This window comes from Mixophyes fleayi, chromosome 1 (genome assembly GCF_038048845.1).
Source record: "Mixophyes fleayi isolate aMixFle1 chromosome 1, aMixFle1.hap1, whole genome shotgun sequence".
NCBI lineage: Eukaryota > Metazoa > Chordata > Amphibia > Anura > Limnodynastidae > Mixophyes > Mixophyes fleayi.
In genome coordinates, this window is record NC_134402.1 from 2,251,704 (window position 1) to 2,271,368 (window position 19,665).

A 19,665-nucleotide genomic window follows, 5' to 3' on the forward strand; every position below is an offset into this window, starting at 1 on the left:
AAAGAATTTATATTTGTTGTCTGTAAAAGATAAGGATAAAGGATAATCCCACACAAAAATGAAAATTCTGTTTTGGTGGAAAAATCTGAATTTGTACCTCATCCGAAATATACCTGTGGTTGTATGTTCACAAGGTTTAGCTGAAAAAAGACTGATCTAATGGAACAAGCAAAGTGCTCAATAAAATGCGGCACTCCCTTCAGTTCTGTCAGCCAGTGGGAGTAGAATGCTACCAAGTGCGTGCAAGACAATGGCCACACTTCATTAATGTTGGTCCCCAGGTAGGTAATCTCATGGGATGAGGTATATCTCCTGATATTCTGAAATTATTCTTTAGTGTAAGCATGTTTGTAAAGTTATAACACATGAAAAAAAGCCATTCAAAAAATGAAATATTGTTAAATGTTTTAATTATATTTTTTATTTAAACTTTTCCTATAGTTAGTAGTGTGTTCTGTATCATTCCATTTACAGGTAGATCATTATAGTGAATTAAATGTTAGATTGTAATTGTGTCCTATGTCATCAGTTTTTGAAGGATCTGAAACAGTAGGGTGTCTGGGGGTGTGTCTAGGATGGTTCCCCACAAACACTAACCAATCACCACACTGTTAACCAAGAATAATATTCACACCACAAACTTTGCTCTGCTGGTGAATTAGGTATTTTCAATATCTCTAAACACTCCACACATTTTGGCCCCTTATATCATCATCATCATCATCATCATCATTATCATCTTCATCATCACCATCATCATCCTCATCATCATGATCATCATCATCATCACCATCATCATTATCATCTTCATCATTATCATCGCCATCATCATCATCATCATCACCATCATCATCATCATCCTCATCATCTTCCTCATCGCCATCATCATCATCATCATCATTATCATCATCATCATTATCATCTTCCTCATCGCCATCATCATCATCATGATCATCATCATCTATTCATATGGAGCGACAGATTCTGTACACTGGACATAATTGATGTAAATGAAATACATAAAAACCGGTATGTGGGTATAATTTAGCAGAATATTAAATTTGTTAATTCAATTAACAGGACAATTACATTTGCAACCTCTATAATAACAAACCAAATGAATCTTATATGGGCACATAATTACATTTCCTGTCCCCACCATAACCCACGGCTACTGTAGTTCTGCATGGTTCCATCTCTCATTGCTCATCTGTATAAAATAAATATATGGAAATTATTTTTAGTAGGTTTCTAAACAGTTTACAAACAATTGATACTGAAAGTAAATATATTTAATACAAAATGTGAGATTTAGGGAGAATAAGAGATAGTTGTTTTCTCAGTTTTTCCAGCAACTCAGTAGATGGAGCTGTGATCTCACTACATCATACGATGTGTATGTTTCCATTTCTCATTGTGTTACTTTAACATAACATCCTAAATACTCCATGCTGGATGCTTGTAGTATTACTATTATCATTTATTTATATGGTGACACAAGGTCAGCAGTGCCGTACAGAGAATGAATGGGATGAAACATAACAGAGCATACAGGGTATACAAACAAAGTGCAATTCAATGAAATTAAATTCAGCTGAGGACTGGTACACTAGGCAGAGTTATTAGTAAAGACCAGAACACCTTAGAGACTAGAAAAAGGGAAGGTGGAGGAGGGGGTGCACTAAAACAAGCTGACCCTGTGCCCAGGAGTGTGGGGGCAACTAACAGGATCAGACACATGATAGGGATCCAAAGGCAGGAGAGAGGAGGAGACCAAGAACAGGAGCTCAGTGTCGAGGTGCAAAAATGAGGTTGGGGTGCCGAAAGCAGAGGTAACAGAAGAAGGAGGACATGGGGATAAGAGAGCATTGCTCACAGGAGCTTACAATCTAAAGGGAAGGGGCAACAAACAGGAAACACAAAGAGGGGATTCAGAGTGAGAGGACTAGAAGTCTGAAGGGAGAGATGAACCAGAGCGGGTAGTATGTGGTGTACTACGATTAGTGAAGAAGGATCATGAAGAGGCAGGTTGAGGAGGGGACTGAGGAGGTTAGACAGTGGAAAGGTAGATTTTTCTGAATAGGTGGGTTTTGAGGGATTGTTTGAAGATTTGCAGGCTAGGGGAAAGCCTAGAGAACAAGGGAGATTGTTTCAGAGAAGGGGGGCAGCTTGGAAGAAATCTTAAAGCCGGGAGTGAGACATGGTAACCAGATGGGAGGTGAGGCAGAGGTCATTGGCTGACCATAGGGGACAAGAGGGAGTGTGAATGGCGTTAAAGTTGGAGACATAAGAAGCTGTGGAGATAAAGAAGGCTTTGTACGTCAGGGAGTGAAGTTTGAAGAGGGTTCTATAGCAGAGGGGATGCCAGTGGAGTGATTGACAGAGAGAGGGGAGGCGGATGTAGACCAGAGAGAGAGGAAAATTAGTCTTGCTGCAGCATTGATTATGGACTGAAGAGGAGTGAGACTGGCATGGGGGAGTTCATTAAGGAGGATGCAAGGCACAATATGATCAGAGAATGGATGAAAGTTTTGGTGGCATCAATGAATAGGAAGAGTCATATGTGAGCTATATTGCGGAGATGAAAAAGGCAGGCTTGGGTGAGGGATTAAATGTTGGGGAAGAAGGTGAGGGTGGAGTCAAGGATAATACCCAGGCATGAAACTTGGGTGATAAAGGAGATGTTGGTATTGCCAATAGTTATGGAGAGTGTGGGAGGGAAGGAGACTCTAGAGGGAGGGGAGACTTTAAGTTCAGATCTGGCAATGTTAGGTTTTAGGAAATGTTGGGATATCCAGGAGGAGATGGTAGAGAGGCAACAGGACACATTAGTGAAGAGAGAAGGGGAGAGGTCAGGGAAATTAGAGGTAGATTTGGGTGTCATCAGTGTAGAGGTGGTACTGGAGGTCAAAGAAACTAATCATCATTATCATTAACAACATTTATTTTTATAGCGCCAGCAAATTCCGTAGCGCTTTACAATTGGGAACAAACATTAATAAAACAATACTGGCTAAGACATACAGACAGAGAGGTAAGAGGGCACTGTTCGCAAACTTACAATCTATGGGACAATGGGAGTTTGAAACACAAGGGCACGTGCTACATCATATTGCACATTGGACCATCTAGAATGCATTGGTAAAAAGTATTAAGTGGGCTGTGTGATCAGTCACACAGCAATGTTGGTTAGAGGGTTGTTGTCTTATGTTAGCTGTTTAGAGGGTGGTAATAGGGTAACCTAGGGAGATTAAGATGCTGGTTGAAGAAAATCATAAGCTTGAAGGTTTGAAGACTAGAGGAAAGTCTTACTGCGCGAGGGAGAAAATTCCACAAAGTGGGTGCAGCCTGAAAAAAGTCCTGTCACCTGGAATGGGAGGATGTGATAAGAATGGAAGAGAGACATAGGTCTTGTGCAGAACGGAGGTGTCGAGTTGGGAGATATTTTGAGTCAAGTGAGGAGATGTATGTCGGTGCAATTTTGTTGATGGCCTTGTATGTTAGTAGAAGAATTTTTTATTGGATTCGCTGAAAAACAGGCAACCAATATAGAGGCCAACAGAGTGGCTCAGCAGAGGAACAACGGTTTGCCATTAAAATCAATCTAGCCGCTGCATGAAAAATAGATTGTAGGAGTTCAAGTCTGATTTGGGGAAGACCAGTAAGGAGGGAAATGCAATAGTCAATACAGGAGATGATGAGTGGATGAATTAAGGTTTTTGCAGTGTCTTGTGTGAGATATGTGGGTATTCTGGAAATGTTCTTTAGATGTATGTAACATGATTTAGATATAGAGTTGATTTGGGGAACAAAGGATAGTTGTGAGTCAAGGATTACACCTAGGCAGCAAGCTTGCGGGGTGGGATTTATGGTCATGTTATCAACAGAAATAGAAATGTCAAGCAGGAAGCTTCTGTTTTTGGGTGGGAATTTTATTAATTCAGTTTTTGAAAGATTGAGTTTGAGTTGGCGAGAAGACATCCAAGATGAAATGGCACAAAGACAGTCAGTAACGCGAGACAACACAGATGGTGAGAGATCAGGAGAGGATAGATAGATTTGTGTATCATCCGCATAGAGATGATACTGAAATCCAAAAGAGCTTATTAGTTTTATGTGAGAAGTGGTGTAGATAGAGAATAGCAAAGGAACTAGAACTGAGCTGTCACGGGCACTAGGAGTCTTTACCCAGGGATCACCAGGTGGTAGGCTTACCAGAGCAATGTAGATGGTAATAGGGTACTCTGGTAGCTGGGTGATCACGGAACAGGAAACAGCAGATGATGAGATGCTCAGGAAAGTCTATGACTAGCAGCACTGGTAATATGGAGGTAATAGTACACGAGGAACTGTAGGACAAGGACACGTGAAGGTAGTCAGTGGTCTGCGATAGCAAGTTGTACCACTGCTATAGTGAGGAGGAATGTCCAACAGAAACGAGGAGGTGAAGAGAGTCAGCGGTCTGCGGATAGCAAGTGGTACCGCTGTCTGAGTGAAGGAATGGAATCCAAGTGAAGGTATCCGGGGAGTCAGTGGTCTGCGATAGCAAGTTGTACCACTGCTATGTGAGAGGATACTGGAACAGGTGATACTGGAAACAGGGATCAGTGGTCTGCTACTAGCAAGTTGTACCACTGAATATATATGTGAGGAGGTGCACGGGGAGAGACTGCAACACAGGATATACACAGGCACCTTATACACGATCCACAGTAACATGCACAATATATATAAATGACTGAACAGGTCTGCAAATATAGAAAGTCTCTTGAAGTAGTCCAGCACAAGTTAACACAGTCAATGATGGCAATAGACTCAGCGGATAGCAGACTCCAGAGGAGAACCAACACAGTCCAGCAAGATATGCAATACACCAGCACAGTCAATGAGAAGTATGCATACCGTGGTTCAGAAGCAGGCAGTCAGATAGGAGTGCAGCGATACCTGAGCGGCAGGAGGCCAGCTGGATGAAACGTCCCAGGATAGATGAGGCAGCGGTCTAGTAGGTGCAGCGCACAGATAAGTAGACCAACAGGGACACGAATCCACAGGAATCAGTAACACGTGGAACTGGACTCAAGGAGGACCCAGGAGAGTGAAGATGATCCAGCAGAGGAGTAGTTGATGAGATATAAATCCAATGCTGACAGGAGGGTAGACCAGCGGGACACGTGAAGGCGTGGAGAGCGGATCAGCAGTAGATGGGTGATAGCGCGGTCAGCAGCAGCAGGACTCTGCGGTACACGGAGGTAACCAGTAGCAACCAATAGGTGTCAGCAGCGATGGAACACGGGAGAGCAGAGCAGACCAGGAGCCGCCGATCACGGAGAGCAGCGGATGGCAACGAGAGCAGCAGTCCCGAGGAAACACAGGAGAGCCGAGAAGAGACTGCAGTGCACAGGGGCAGCGGATAGGAATCAGCTAACTTGTCACGATGATGAACACAGGCGAGTTGCAAGCTGGAGGCTGTAGTGCACGGAGGCAGCGATAGGAATCAGCTCACAGACTTGATGAGGAACAGGTGAGTGGATGTGAAGTAAAGGCTGGAGTGCACGGAGGCAGCGGGTAGGAACCAGCAAACAGTCACAATGAAATATAATAGCGTGATGTGGTTTAGAGGACTGTAGTGCACGGAGGCAGCGGATAGGAATCAGCAAACAGTCACAATGATATGTAATAGCGTTGAAGTGGTTTGGAAGACTGTAGTGCACGGAGGCAGCGGATAGGAATCAGCAACCAGTCACGATGATACAGTTGATGGTAGAAGTGGTATGGGAACCACAGTAGTAGAAGTGGTTTGGAAACCACAGAGGTAGAAGTGGTTTGGAAACCACAGGAATCAGCAGCGCTGAAAACACGAGGAATACAGGAACACCTTCAGAGACTCATAGGGAATGAGACTCCAAGATCAGGCAACGTGGTGTTGACCACAGGTGCTTAATATAGGGAGTGTTGCCTGATCTGCCAATTGAGTTAAAGGGACATACACTGAAGTATAGGAAAGGGCTGCGCATGCGCAGACCCTCAGGATGGAGGACGACCACGGTTCCTAAATGTCCGGGAAGAGGCACTCACGGTCCGGTGAGTGACATGAGCCTTGTGGTACTTCAACTGATAAGGGAAGCGGAGCGGAGGTGGATCCAGATAAATTAACTCTAAAAGAGTGATTAGATAGGTAGGATGAGATCCAGGATAGGACAGTGCCTTCAAGACCTAGGAATTGTAGCGCCTGTATGAGGAGAGAGTGGTCAACAGTTTCAAATGCAGCAGAGAGATCTAGGAGAATAAGAAGAGAGTAATGGCCTTCAGTTTTTTCTGTGATCAAATCATTGACAACCTTGGTGAGCGCAGTCTCTGTGGAGTGTTGAGAGCAAAAAGCCTGAATGAAGAGAATCCAGTAGGTTGTTTGCTGTAAGAAAGTGTGTGAGGCGAATGTAAACAATTCTCTCCAGAAACTTGGAGGGGCATGGGAGCTGAGAGATGATGTGCAGAGAAAAGAATAGGGGGCCAAGGAAAGTGACAGGGAGACACCTATGGGGAATGGGGAAGGTGAAGAGGAGGAGATCGACGTAGACACAATGAAAGAGCAGTTAGAGAGATTGAAGGTGAACCAAGAAAAGACAGTTTCAGAAAAGGCCAATCGCGCAAGGGTGTGAAGCAGGAGATTTTGATTAACTGTGTCAAAGGCTGCAGATAGATCCAAGAAGATACATAGGGATTTGGCAGATAGTAGATCAATAAGTAGATCTGACTTCCTCTGACTTCCTCACCCGCGGTCTGGGGTGGAAGGAGCACAGAGGATGATGACTGGACATGGCGGAGAGGCCATGGGGGAGGGGTATCAGGGAGGTGGGAGGCGGAGATTATGTTTCTGATGCAAGCAATTTTGGAAGTGACAGAGGTTGCAAAGTTAGTGGCAGTGATGGAGGGTGGAAGGGGAAGAGGGGGAGGGAAGAGTAAGGAGTTGAAAGTGGCGAAGAGTTGACGAGGGTTGGAGATCTGAGATAATAGGGACTTGAAGAAGGATTGTTTGTCTAGGGAGAGGGCAGAGCTGAAGGATGAGAGAAGTAACTTGAAGTGAAGAAAATCTGCCAGAGAACGAGATTTTCCTCCTGTGGTATTCAGCAGGGTGTGAACATTTTTTTAGGAAATCTGTAAATTAGAGTGCCAAGTTTGGGGGTTGATACGTCAGAGGGAGACAGAGGAAGCAGGGAAGGCAGACTAAAGGGCAAAAGAAAGGTAGTGGTTGTTGAGAGGTTCCCAAGTTGGGACAGGTCAGGGTGGTTAAGTGGCAAATAAGAGTTTCAAGGGAGGAGGAAAAGACAGCAGTGTTAAGGGTGTCAAAATTGCGCTGAGTGAAAGTGTGTTTAGTTGAGGGGAGAGGTGTGGAAGATCAGGAAAGGGTGTAGGAGAGAAGATGATGGTCAGAAAGAGGGAATGGAGATATGGAAAAGTCAGAAGGAGTGCAAAGGTGGGAGAAGACAAGGTCAAAGGAGTGGTCAAGACAATGGTTGAGGAAGGAGGCCCATTGTAAGAGGCCAAAAGATGAGGAAAGAGCAAATAGATTGATGGAACAAGCGTTAGAGAGGTTATCAATGGGGATGTTAAAATCGCCCAGAATGATAGAGTGTAGGGAAGATCTGTCGAGATGTAGTGGGTGATCCAGGCTGTCAAGTTATCAATGAATTTTGAGGCAGGGCCAATGGGGTGGTATATGAGAGCAATACGAAGATGAAAATGGTAGAAGAGACGGATGAAGTGGACCTCTAATGAGGAGAATGTAAGGGGAGGCCCATGCCGCCACAAGGAGGATCGCAAATCCTGATGGTGTGGGTGAAGCAAAAGTCCCATAGGGTAGAGGATAAAGCAGCAGGGGAGACAGTGTCAGAGGAGTAGAGCCAGGTTTCGGTAATGGCATGGAGGTAAGAAAAGTTGGATATGAAGAGGTTGCAGACAACAGGCAGTTTATTGTAGATGGATCTGGCATTCCAATGGGCACAGGAGAAAGGGAGGTTGGGAAGTAGGGAGATGTTGATGAAATTGGCAGGGTTAAAGGTGCAATAAAAAATCTTTCAAACGAGGAGATAATATCCTGCGCTAAAATAGAAAATGCATATAGGTAAAAAATAAATACATTTTACCAGATATGTACTTCACATAGTCAACTCCCACTGCAGCTGTATAAAGAGACTATTGTTTCCCCCTCAGAACATACCAATATATACAACAAAAACAGCGCTGTGGGAAGACTAGAGACGGCAATGTTTATAAATAATAAAAATACAATTGAATAAATAACGTGTAAAATATAAAAACAAAATAACTTCAATGCCGGGTTTACATGGAAAAGAAATTTGTCATTCCACCAAATTCAATCCAAATGAACATATTATATATTCATGAAAAATTTAAATAACACTGTAAATGTAATATAAACTACAATTAAAACACTGCAGTATTAACTGTCATTGACCACAAAACAACTTGCAATATGTAAATGTAAAAATGCAGATATAAGCAGCAAGCTTGATGGCCTGCTGGCCTATGGCCGAGAACATCCCATAAAATTTTAACTAAATGAATAATTTCATTAACTTTTTTACAACTAACAGGATACTGAATACACATTTGCAGAGAGAGATATCAGAGTAGAGAATCATCATCATCAACATTTATTTATATAGCGCCAGCAAATTCCGTAGCGCTTTACAATTGGGAACAAACATTAATAAGACAATACTGGGTAATACATACAGACAGAGAGGTAAGAGAACCCTGCTCGAATGCTTACAATCTATAGGACAATGGGAGTTAGAAACACAAGGGCATGTGCTACATCATATTACACAATGGACCAGCTAGACTGCAAAGGTAAAAGTATTTAGTGGGCTGTGTGTGTTGCAATGTTGGTCAGAAGGTTGTTGTCTTGCGTTAGCAGTGTAGAGGATGGTAATAGGGTAATCTAGGGAAATTAAGATGATGGTTGAGGAATATCATAACCTTGTCTGAAGAGGTGGGTGTTCAGTGAACGCTTGAAGGTTTGAAGACTAGAGGAGAGTCTTACTGTGTGTGGGAGGGAATTTCACAAAGTAGGTGCAGCCTGGAAAAAATCCTGTAACCGAGAATAGGAGGATGTGATGAGAGTGGAGGAGAGACGTAGATCTTGTGCAGAACGGAGGTGTCGAGTAGGGAGATATTTCGAGACAAGTGAGGAAATGTATGTCGTTGCAATTTTGTTGATGGCCTTGTATGTTAGTAGAAGAATTTTATATTGGATTCGTTGAAATACAGGCAGCCAATGTAGAGACTGACAGAGTGGCTCAGCAGAGGAATAACGGTTTGTAAGGAAAATCAATCTAGCCGCTGCATGCAAAATAGATTGTAGGGGTTCAAGTCTGACTTTGGGAAGACCAGTAAGGAGGGAATTGCAATAGTCGATGCAGGAGATGATGAGTGCATGAATTAATGTTTTTGCGGTGTCTTGTGTCAGATATGTGCGTATTCTGGAAATGTTCTTTAGGTGTATGTAACATGATTTAGATATAGAGTTGATGTGGGGAATAAACGACAGTTGTGAATCAAGGATTACACCTAGGCAACGAGCTTGCGGGGTGGGATTTATGGTCATGTTATCGACAGAAATAAAAAATGTCAGGCTGGAAGCTTCTGTTTTTGGGTGGGAATATTATTAATTCAGTTTTTGAAAGATTGAGTTTGAGTTGGCGAGAAGACATCCAAGATGAAATGGCAGAAAGACAGTCAGTAACGCGAGACAACACAGATGGTAAAAGATCAGGAGAGGATAGATAAATTTGTGTATCATCTGCATAGAGATGATACTGAAATCCAAAGGAGCTTATTAGTTTTCCAAGAGAAGTGGTGTAGATAGAGAATAGCAGAGGACCTAGGACTGAGCCTTTTGGAACTCCAACTGATAAAGGAAGCGGAGCAGAGGTGGATCCAGAGAAATTAACACTGAAAGAGCGATTAGATAGGTAGGATGAGAACCATGATAGGACAGTGCCTTCAAGACCTAGGGATTGTAGCGTTTGTATGAGGAGAGAGTGGTCAACAGTGTCAAATGCAGCAGAGAGATCCAGGAGAATTACAAGAGAGTATTGGTTATTATTTTTTGCTGTGATCAAATCATTGACAACTTTGGTCAGCGCAGTCTCTGTGGAGTATTGAGAGCGAAAGCCTGACTGAAGAGGATCCAATAGGTTGTTTGCTGTAAGAAAGTGTGTGAGGTGTGTGTAGGCAATTCTCTCAAGAAGCTTGGAGGGGCATGGGAGCTAGGAGATGGGGCAGTAATTTATGAGAGAGTTAGGGTCAGAATTCTGTTTTTTTAAAATGGGAGTAATCACTGCATGCTTGAATAGTGATGGAAAAATACCAGTAGAAAGAGATAGATTACAGATTTTAGTTAGAGGGGAATGAGCACAGGAGACAGGGACATACCAATTCTTGAGGGAATGGAATTAAGAGGACAGGAGGTAGAGTAGGAAGATGAGAAGAGAGTAGAAACTTCCTCTTCATTTGTGGGATCAAATGAAGAGAAAGTGTCAGAGGGTGCTACAAAGGAATTGAGCAGATTGCTTGTCAAGGGAGATACCATTTCAAGCCTGATCTTATCAATTTTGTCCTTGAAATAGGAAGAAAGATCCTGTGCACTCATGTTAGTTGGAGGATTTGGGGCAGGAGGATTCAGAAGAGAGTTAAATGTGTTAAAGAGGCGTTTGGGGTTAGAAGCCTGAGCATAGATGAGATATTGGTAGTATGCTTGTTTAGCAGTGTCCAGAGCATTTCTGTAGGAGTGGTAGATATCAGTATATGTGATGAAATCATTAGAGGCACAAGATTTACGCCAGTGACGTTCTGCTTTACGAGAAAGTTTTTGTAGAGTTACTGTAGTGTGCCATGGCTGGCAACGAATTCTACGCAAGTATGTAGTGTCGCTGGAGCCACTTGATCCAGGGCAGTTGCTAGGGTTTGATGAAAATGGGATACTGCCCGATCAGGGGAGGAGAATGTAGAAATTAGGGAAAGAAGGTGTTGGAGAGAGGTGGAAAACTGTTGAAAATCAATAGCGTTGATATTCCTGCGGGTACGAGGAGGCTTGGAAGAGTTTGACACTAGGGAGGGTAAAGAACTGGGGGTGAGCGAGTAGCTAATAAGGTGATGATCCGAGAGGGGGAAAGGAGTGTTAAGGAAATTAGAAACTGAGCATAGTCTAGAGAAAACAAGATCAAGACAGTGGCCATCCTGATGAGTAGCGGATTCAATCCACTGGGAGAGGTCAAGTGAGGAGGTTAGAGAGAGTAGTTTGGAAGCAGCATTGGGACGTGGATTAGAAATAGGGATGTTGAAATCACCCATGATGATGGTGGGGATGTCAGTAGATAAGAAGTGAGGGAGCCATGCAGAGAAGTGTTCAAGAAATTTTTGGTGTGGACCAGGGGGGCGATAGATGAACGCAACACGCATAGAGAATGGGTTAAAAATCCTAACAGCATGTACTTCAAAAGATATGAACGTGAGTGATGGGACATTTGGTAGAACTGTGAATGTGCACTGTGGGGAGAGAAGTAGTCCAACCCCCCTCCTTGGACTATAGAATAGAGTTGTGAATTTAAGATGCAGCATATAGTAATATATGCAGTGCAACAATTGATATAATACCCGGTAGTAGTCTCTTCGCCGATGCTGATAAATCCGACGCTGAGGACACCTACAAAAGAAAAACGATTTCAGAAGAAAATGACAAGAATATACACAGACTTACCTGATCCGCGACTGTCCACATATCTGATCCTAGAAGAACACTGACAGGAGCTTCTTCCGAATGCACTGGTGTCCTTCAGTAGAGTCTGACGTAAGTGCGCCCTCAATGAATTTTTATTTAAAGCGGCAATGTCAGGGCCCCTCTCTTAACAGTTAACCATTGCCGCTTTAAACAAAAATTCATTGAGGGCGCACTGATATATATGGATATAATATAATGGAGAGAGCAAGGAGAGGGGATGAGAGTGTGAAGGAAGAAGAGAGACCGGTAAAGCAGAAAGGGGAAGAGGAGGTACAGGAGAGAGAAGAAGAGGAGGGATATGAGAGCAGTCAGATACAGAAGACCTAGACAGGGGGTAAAATTAGTTTATTACATAACGACAGTTGTAACCACTATATTCCCGTTACAAGGAACCAAGCAACCAAACCATGCTATGATGCAAGCGTCAGTTGTAGGCACAGATCTGTGATGCAGACACTGCAGTGGGGTTTTTCAGTATTCAATGCAAAGGTTTTCCGATATTAGAAGGCGCCTCAAAGAAAAATTGGAAGAGAATCAAAAGGCTTCAGCAGTCAGATGCGGCGACCTCCCTCTTATCGATCAGGAAAGACAAAGAATGTGATCTGAAATACAAACTCAAATTTGCGCTTCCTATCCCCAGGTCTCGGAATCTAACATGAGCGTATGTGTGTGGGAATGGAGTAACACCAGAATATAGTAGCAAACGTTAGGTGCTGGACTTAAGGCACAGGTAAGGCACTGGCAGAATGTTGTACAAGGACTAAACCTGGCCAGATAATATTCCAAGGAAATTATTAGCAGGATACGGCAGCAGGAATATGAAAACAGGATATAGCACCAGGAGTAGGACAGCAGGATACAGCACCAGGAATACCAGCAAAAGGATACGGCACCAGGAATACCAGCAGCAGGATACGGCACCAGGAATACCAGCAGAAGGATACGGCACCAGGAATACCAGCAGAAGGATACGGCACCAGGAATACCAGCAGCAGGATACGGCAGCAGGAATATGAAAACAGGATATAGCGCCAGGAGTAGGACAGCAGGATATAGCACCAGGAATAAACCAGCAGGATATAACTCCAGGAATAAACCAGCAGGATATAAAACTAGGAAAATGCCAGGAGGATACCACACCAGGTATATGTCAGCAGGATACAGAACCAGGAATATGCCAGCAGGAATCTTCATCAGGAATATGCCAGCTGAACACAGCACCTAGAATCTAAACAGGAATGTAGCTGCAATGTGTATCAGCTCTGGATACTATAAATACTCTGGAACTATGAGGGTATTGCTAAATAGCAATATAGGGAACCAGAAACTAATACTAGACAGGGGTCTTAGATAAATGCCCTGGCACCCTAGCGGGGAACAGAGCAGGCATATATAGTGAAGAGAGTGATAGGGGGCTTGTTAGAGGCACAAATGGTAATGTGAACAAGTCCTTAAGAGATCGGCATGCATGAGCACAAAAACCTGCACATTTGATCCAGGGCCAGGAGCGGATGCCTCCTGGTTGAATAGGATTCAGCAGTGCTGCAAAGAAGAAAATGAGCAATGCACCAGACTTAGGTAAGTTCAGTGAGCAACATTATGACTGAGTGTATGAACTATGAGGAGAAGTTGCTTGAAATCCTTATTGAGGGAATTTACATGAATGATACTGATTGGCCTCCGTCTCTCAAAAGGCTGATGAGATATATCTATAAATATAAAAGAAGTTTGTTTGTTCATCTCGTTGTTTGTTTGTTTGTTGGTTTGTTTGTATGTGAATATCTTCCACACCCCTGCACTGATTCAGATGAAACCAACGCAAGGTGGTCCAGTTGGAACCCGGGCATATATTAAGGCATTTAGCGAACCGGTCACACATTCCGTGGATGTACACTGGCCAGAAATTTGACTTACAGAGCCTGTTCTGAGCCTTCCACTTAATGGATTTGGACGAAAATTTCACAACACTTTTAAAATTGGATCCCAGAAGGCATACTAGGGAGTGTAGGTCTCAGTCGGACCTCCCATTGGTGTACACTGGCCAGAACTTTGACCTTGGAAGCCTGTTCTGGGCCCTCTATTGGATGGATTTAGTTTGTTTGCATTCGGACACCCCTGCACGATTGGGATGAAACCAACGTGAGGTGGTCGATTAGAAATCTGGGCATATTTTAAGGGGGTTTAGGGTTCTGGTCGGACCTTCCGTTGGTGTACACTGGGAAGATTTTTGACCCGGGAAGCCTGTTCTGAGCCTTCTACTAGATGGATTTGAATGAAAACTTCACAGACTGGTCACATTGGATCCAAGAAGACATACCAAGCGGGTTGAGCTGGCAGTAAGACCTCCCATTGGTGTACGTGACTAGAACTTTGCCCCAGGGAGCCTGTTCTGGGCCACCTACTAGATGGATTTGGTTTGCTTGTCTTGTCAGATATGCATTCGGACTCCCCATGCACTGATTATAATGAAACAAATGCGAGGTGGTCCAGTTGGATCCTGAGCAGGTTTGAAGGGGGTTAGGGTCCCGGTCGTACCTCTCGTTGGTGTATGCTCGGAAGAACTTTGATCCGTGGAGACTGTTCTGAGCTTCCACTGGATGGATTTGGATAAAAACTTAACAGACTAGTAATATTGGATCCCATGTTAGGGGGCTAATGTCCCGGTCAGAGCTACCATTGGTATACACTGGCCAGAATTTTGACCCGGGAGCCTGTTCTTCAACTTCCACTGAATGGATTTGGAAAACATCTATATATATAAAATAAGAAGCTTGTTTGTTTGTTGGCAAATCTCTTCGACACCCCTGCACCGATTGTGATGAAACCAATGCAATGTGGTCCAATTGGATCCTGTCCAGGTTTTAAGGGGGTTAGAGTCCATGTCGGATCTTCCATTGGTGTATGCTGGGGAGAACTTTAACTCAGGGAGCCTGTTCTGAACCTTCCACTGGATTGATTTGGATGAAAATTTTATAGACTGATAACATTGGATCCCAGAAGACCTACTAGGGGGTTGAGGTCACAGTCGGATCTACCATTGGTATACGCTGACCAGAACTTTGACCCGGGGAGCCTGTTCTGAGCCTTACACTGGATAGATTCTGATAAGGTTTAATATAAAAACAAAAACAACACTGGGCAGCCACCTAATGGGTGTGTTGGAAAAGCTTCTAAACTGCTAATTATTTTTAAAACGTTATATATATATATATTGTGGCAGAGAGGCCTATTTGCCAAACCACTCCTGCACATGGACAGGAGGGTTCCCAGGGGTCTGCAAGTATATACTGCAGACAGAGTTAATTCCCACACAGCATTTTCCAATGCACACAAACACACAGGTGCATCATGGGTGTTATTGATTGGTTCGCAGTGTTTGGGCAGGGAATAAAAAACTGTGTTGTTCACTCATGTTTGTGACCGATGCTAGAAGAACTGTCCGGTGTCTAGAGGACTGGTCTCTGTGATCAGTTAGCATTAGGGTTACCATCAGGGCCGGATTAACCATAGGGCTAATTGGGCTACAGCCCAGGGGCCTCTGGCATCCAGGGGGCCCTTGAAAGTGCTCAGCAGCAGTATTGATCGGTCGGGGTCGGAGGCGCCCCCAGGCCGATCAGTGCTGCTGAGCACTTTCACTGCAGTACTTCCCCGGCGCGCTGTAGTCTCCTTACTGAGGAGATCTCCTGAGTCTCACTCTTACCAGATCTCCTCAGTAAAGAGCGTACAGCGCGCCGGGGAAGGAGAAGTAGGTATGTGCCGGGAAGGGGGGGGCAACTCGGATCACCGGGGGGGCCCTCAGCACAGGGGCCTCCATTCCCTTAATCCGGCCCTGGTTACCATAAGGGGTGAGCAAGTTGGAAATTGCTTACTGGTGTCATCCTGACAAGACTGCTTGCTGTTACTCTGATGCAAACAATTAAGTACTGTTTGATTTGAAGCAAAACGTTATTTGTGTTTGAATCACCTAACGGTGTCAGAGTCAGTAGTTGTACAATATATATATAAAAAAATGTAATTTAATTTTAAATGATTGTATATTAAAGCCTGATGAATGCATACAAATCAATGCTAACAGGCTGACATGTAAGTATTTGAAAGTTTTGTCTTGCTAAAGATAACAAGCTACACACAGTAACACATTTCTTGTCTCATGAATCAATCAACAAGTTCATCACAAATCCAAGTGAAGCCCCCAAACAGAAAGCCATACATAAGTAGACAGCGTGTGAGTCCACCTAAGAAACAAACAAATATTGTTTTATCAAATCTGTTATTGTACTAAGCTCATTTCTTCTCAAAAGAAAGAGAAGTGTAGGCAAACAAGACAACATTACATATTTTGTGTAAAAAAATATACTTACATGTTCGTATACATCTCTGTATTTACAGGAACCGCTGTTGAGCAAGAAACTGCAGATAGTGGTGCATCTGATAGAGAGAGGGCAACGCCATTTACCTGAAATTTGTTGATGTGCAGCCTGCTCCGCCTTTAGCAGCTGGAAACCCGCCACTTCCTCAGCCTCGGCCAGTATCCATTAATCCACTTCCGATGGATCCTGCTATGAACATGGCAGCATTTCTAGCTGAATTTTAGGTCCATTTATGGAAACACCAGATAGGCAAAGTCATTCAGAAGGTGAAAAGGGGTATAAGACACCAGGCACTTAATGGAAATACTCAAAATGCAATAGCAAAAACTTCGGATTGAAGTGACAATAATTTAGTCCTAATGACTGTCGTTCTACATGTGGTCTGTTAGGGAGTTAAACTCCAATGTTAAATTACAGCTGTACAAATCCAACATGTAATAGTAACTCAGACATTTGTTCCCGCAACTTCGAGTGACACTAATATGGGAAGAACACCTGCTGGGTCGCCTGCTACTACTCTACAACGGCGCAGTGGGAGCACCAGGGGTTGCGCAGGTAGAGGACATACTATTGAAATTCATGAGAAGCTCCTCTCTAAAAATGGAAAAGTTACTTCAATTGTAGTTTTAACAAACATTTTCTTATATTTTGTTTTATAAGACAACTCTGCATCACCAAAGAATGGCTGAAGCATATTTGAAGTTGTTGTTTGAAATTGATTTTATAAGCTGTATGACTGTGAGCTTAGTGTGGTTGACATGATTGTTTTTTGTTTTGTTTTGGTGGTATATAAAATAGTTGAAAATAGCTAAGATTGGTAACTGCTGTTTTTCCCTAATTCATGAATAATTGCTAATACAATGGATATTTTTGAAGCCAAATATTGTGTGTTCTTTTGGTTGGTTTTGTATTTTTTGCGATGCACTAGGATTTGTGCTGTGGTTTTCCTGGAAGCAGGAGGTGTTATATGTTTGGAATGTGGTTACACATGCACTAGGATGTGCTTTTCCTGGAAGCAGGGGGTGATATATATTTGGAATGTGGTTACACATGCACTAGGATGTGCTTTTCCTGGAAGCAGGGGGTGTTATATGTTTGGAATGTGGTTACACATGCACTAGGATGTGCTTTTCCTGGAAGCAGGGGGTGATATATATTTGGAATGTGGTTACACTGTCACGGGCACTAGGAGTCTTTACCCAGGGATCACCAGATGGTAGGCTTACCAGAGCAATGTAGATGGTAATAGGGTACTCTGGTAGCTGGGTGATCACGGAACATGAAATGATGACCGATGAGATGCTCAGGAAAGTCTATGACTAGCAACACTGGTAATAATGAGGTAATGATACACAGCGAACTGTATGGACAAGGACACGTGAAGGTAGTCAGTGGTCTGCGATAGCAAGTTGTACCACCGCTATAGTGAGGAGGAATGTCCAACAGAGACAAGGAGGTGATGAGAGTCAGCGGTCTGCGGGTAGCAAGTTGTACCGCTGTCTGAGTGAAGGAATGGAATCCAAGTGGAGGTATCCAGGTAGTCAGTGGTCTGCGGTAGCAAGTTGAACCACTGCTATGTGAGAGGATAATGGAACAGGTGATACCGGAAACAGGGATCAGTGGTCTGACATCAGCAAGTTGTACCACTGCATATATATGTGAGGAGGTGCACGGGGGAAGACTGCAACACAGGATATATACAGGCACCTTATACACGATCCACAGTAATATGCACAATATAGGTATATATATATGTAAATGACTGATCAGGTCTGCAATCTAGAAAGTCTCTTGAAAAAGTCCAGCACAATGATAACACAGTCAATGATGACAATAGACTCAGCGGATAGCAGACTCCAGAGAGAACCAAACACAGTCCAGCAAGATATGCAATACACAGCACAGTCAATGAGAAGTATGCATACCGTGGTTCAGCAGTAGCAGTCAGATGGGATTGCAGCGGTACCTGAGCGGCTGGGGACCGACTGGATAGGAAGTCCCTGGATAGGAGAAGCAGCGGTCTAGCAGGTGCAGCGCACAGGTGAGTAGACCGACAGGGACACGAATCCACAGGAGTCAGCAACACGTGGAACTGGACTCATAGGAAACCCAGGAGAATGGAGATGATCCAGCAGAGGGTAGTGGAAGAGATACAAATCCAATGCTGACAGGAGGGTAGAGGCCAGAGGAACACGTGAAGGCGTGGAGAGAGGATCAGCAGGAGATGGACGATAGCGCTGACCACAGCGGCAGGACTCAGCGGCACATGGAGGTAACCAGTAGCAACCACAGGAACCAACAGCGATGGGAAACAGGAGTGCAGCGCAGGGCAGGAGCTGTAGATCACGAAGTGTAGCAGATGGTAATGAAAAGCGGCAGTCTCGAGGAGGACACAACAAAGATGAGATGAGAGTGTAGTGCACGGAGGCAGCGGATAGTAATGAGCTGGCAGTCACGATGTTGAACACAGGCGAGTTGCAAGCAGGAGACTGAAGTGCACAGAGGCAGCGGATGGCAGTCAGCTGGCAGTCACGATGTTGAACACAGGCGAGTTGCAAGCAGGAGACTGAAGTGCACGGAGGCAGCGGATGGCAGTCAGCTGGCAGTCACGATGTTGAACACAGGCGAGTTGCAAGCAGGAGACTGTAGTGCACAGAGGCAGCGGATAGTAGACAGCTGGCAGTCACGATGTTGAACACAGGCGAGTTGCAAGCAGGAGACTGTAGTGCACGGAGGCAGCGGATAGAAACCAGCAAACAGACTTGATGAGAAGCAGGTGAGTGAGGTAAAAGCTGGAGTGCACGGAGGCAGCGGATAGCAATGAGTAAACAGTCACTTAGATGTAAAATAACGATGAAGTGGTGTAGAAGACTGTAATGCGCAGAGGCAGCGGATAGGAATCAGCAAACAGTCATGATGATACAGTTGATGGTGGAAGTGGTAAGGAACCACAGTAGTAGAAGTGGTTAGGAAACCACAGGAATCAGCAGCGCTGAATACACGAGTAATACAGGAACACCTTCAGAGACTCATGAGGAATGAGACTCCAAGATCAGGCAACGTGGTGTTGACCACAGGTGCTTAATATAGGGAGGTTGCCTGATCTGCCAATTAAGTTAAAGGGGTATACACTGAAGTATAGAAAAGGGCTGCGCATGCGCAGACCCTCAGGATGGCGGACGGCCACGGTTCCTAAATGTCCGGGAAGAGGCACTCACGGTCCGGTGAGTGACAGTACCCCCCCTTTTAAAGGTGGGCACAGAACGCCTGGAACCGGGCTTGTCCGGATTTTTGGAGTAAAACTTCTTCAAAAGGGCAGGAGCATTAAGATCTTCAGCTTTGATCCAAGAGCGCTCCTCAGGACCAAAGCCCTTCCAATGAACGAGGAAGTGGAGGACTCCTCGCGAAATTTTTGCATCTAGTACCTCGGTAATCTCAAAATCCTCCTCCTGATGGACTTGCACTGGCTGCGGAGCTGAGGGAGGAGTTGAA

The 19,665-nt window shown here is 44.2% G+C and overlaps 1 protein-coding gene across 1 annotated transcript in view; it reads right to left on the reverse strand.

Annotated features, from left to right (window-relative positions):
• Positions 1–19,665, reverse strand: part of LOC142103698 (vomeronasal type-2 receptor 26-like) — a 41,603-nt gene that overhangs the window by 7,277 nt on the left and 14,661 nt on the right. The gene's annotated exons all lie outside the window — the stretch shown is intronic.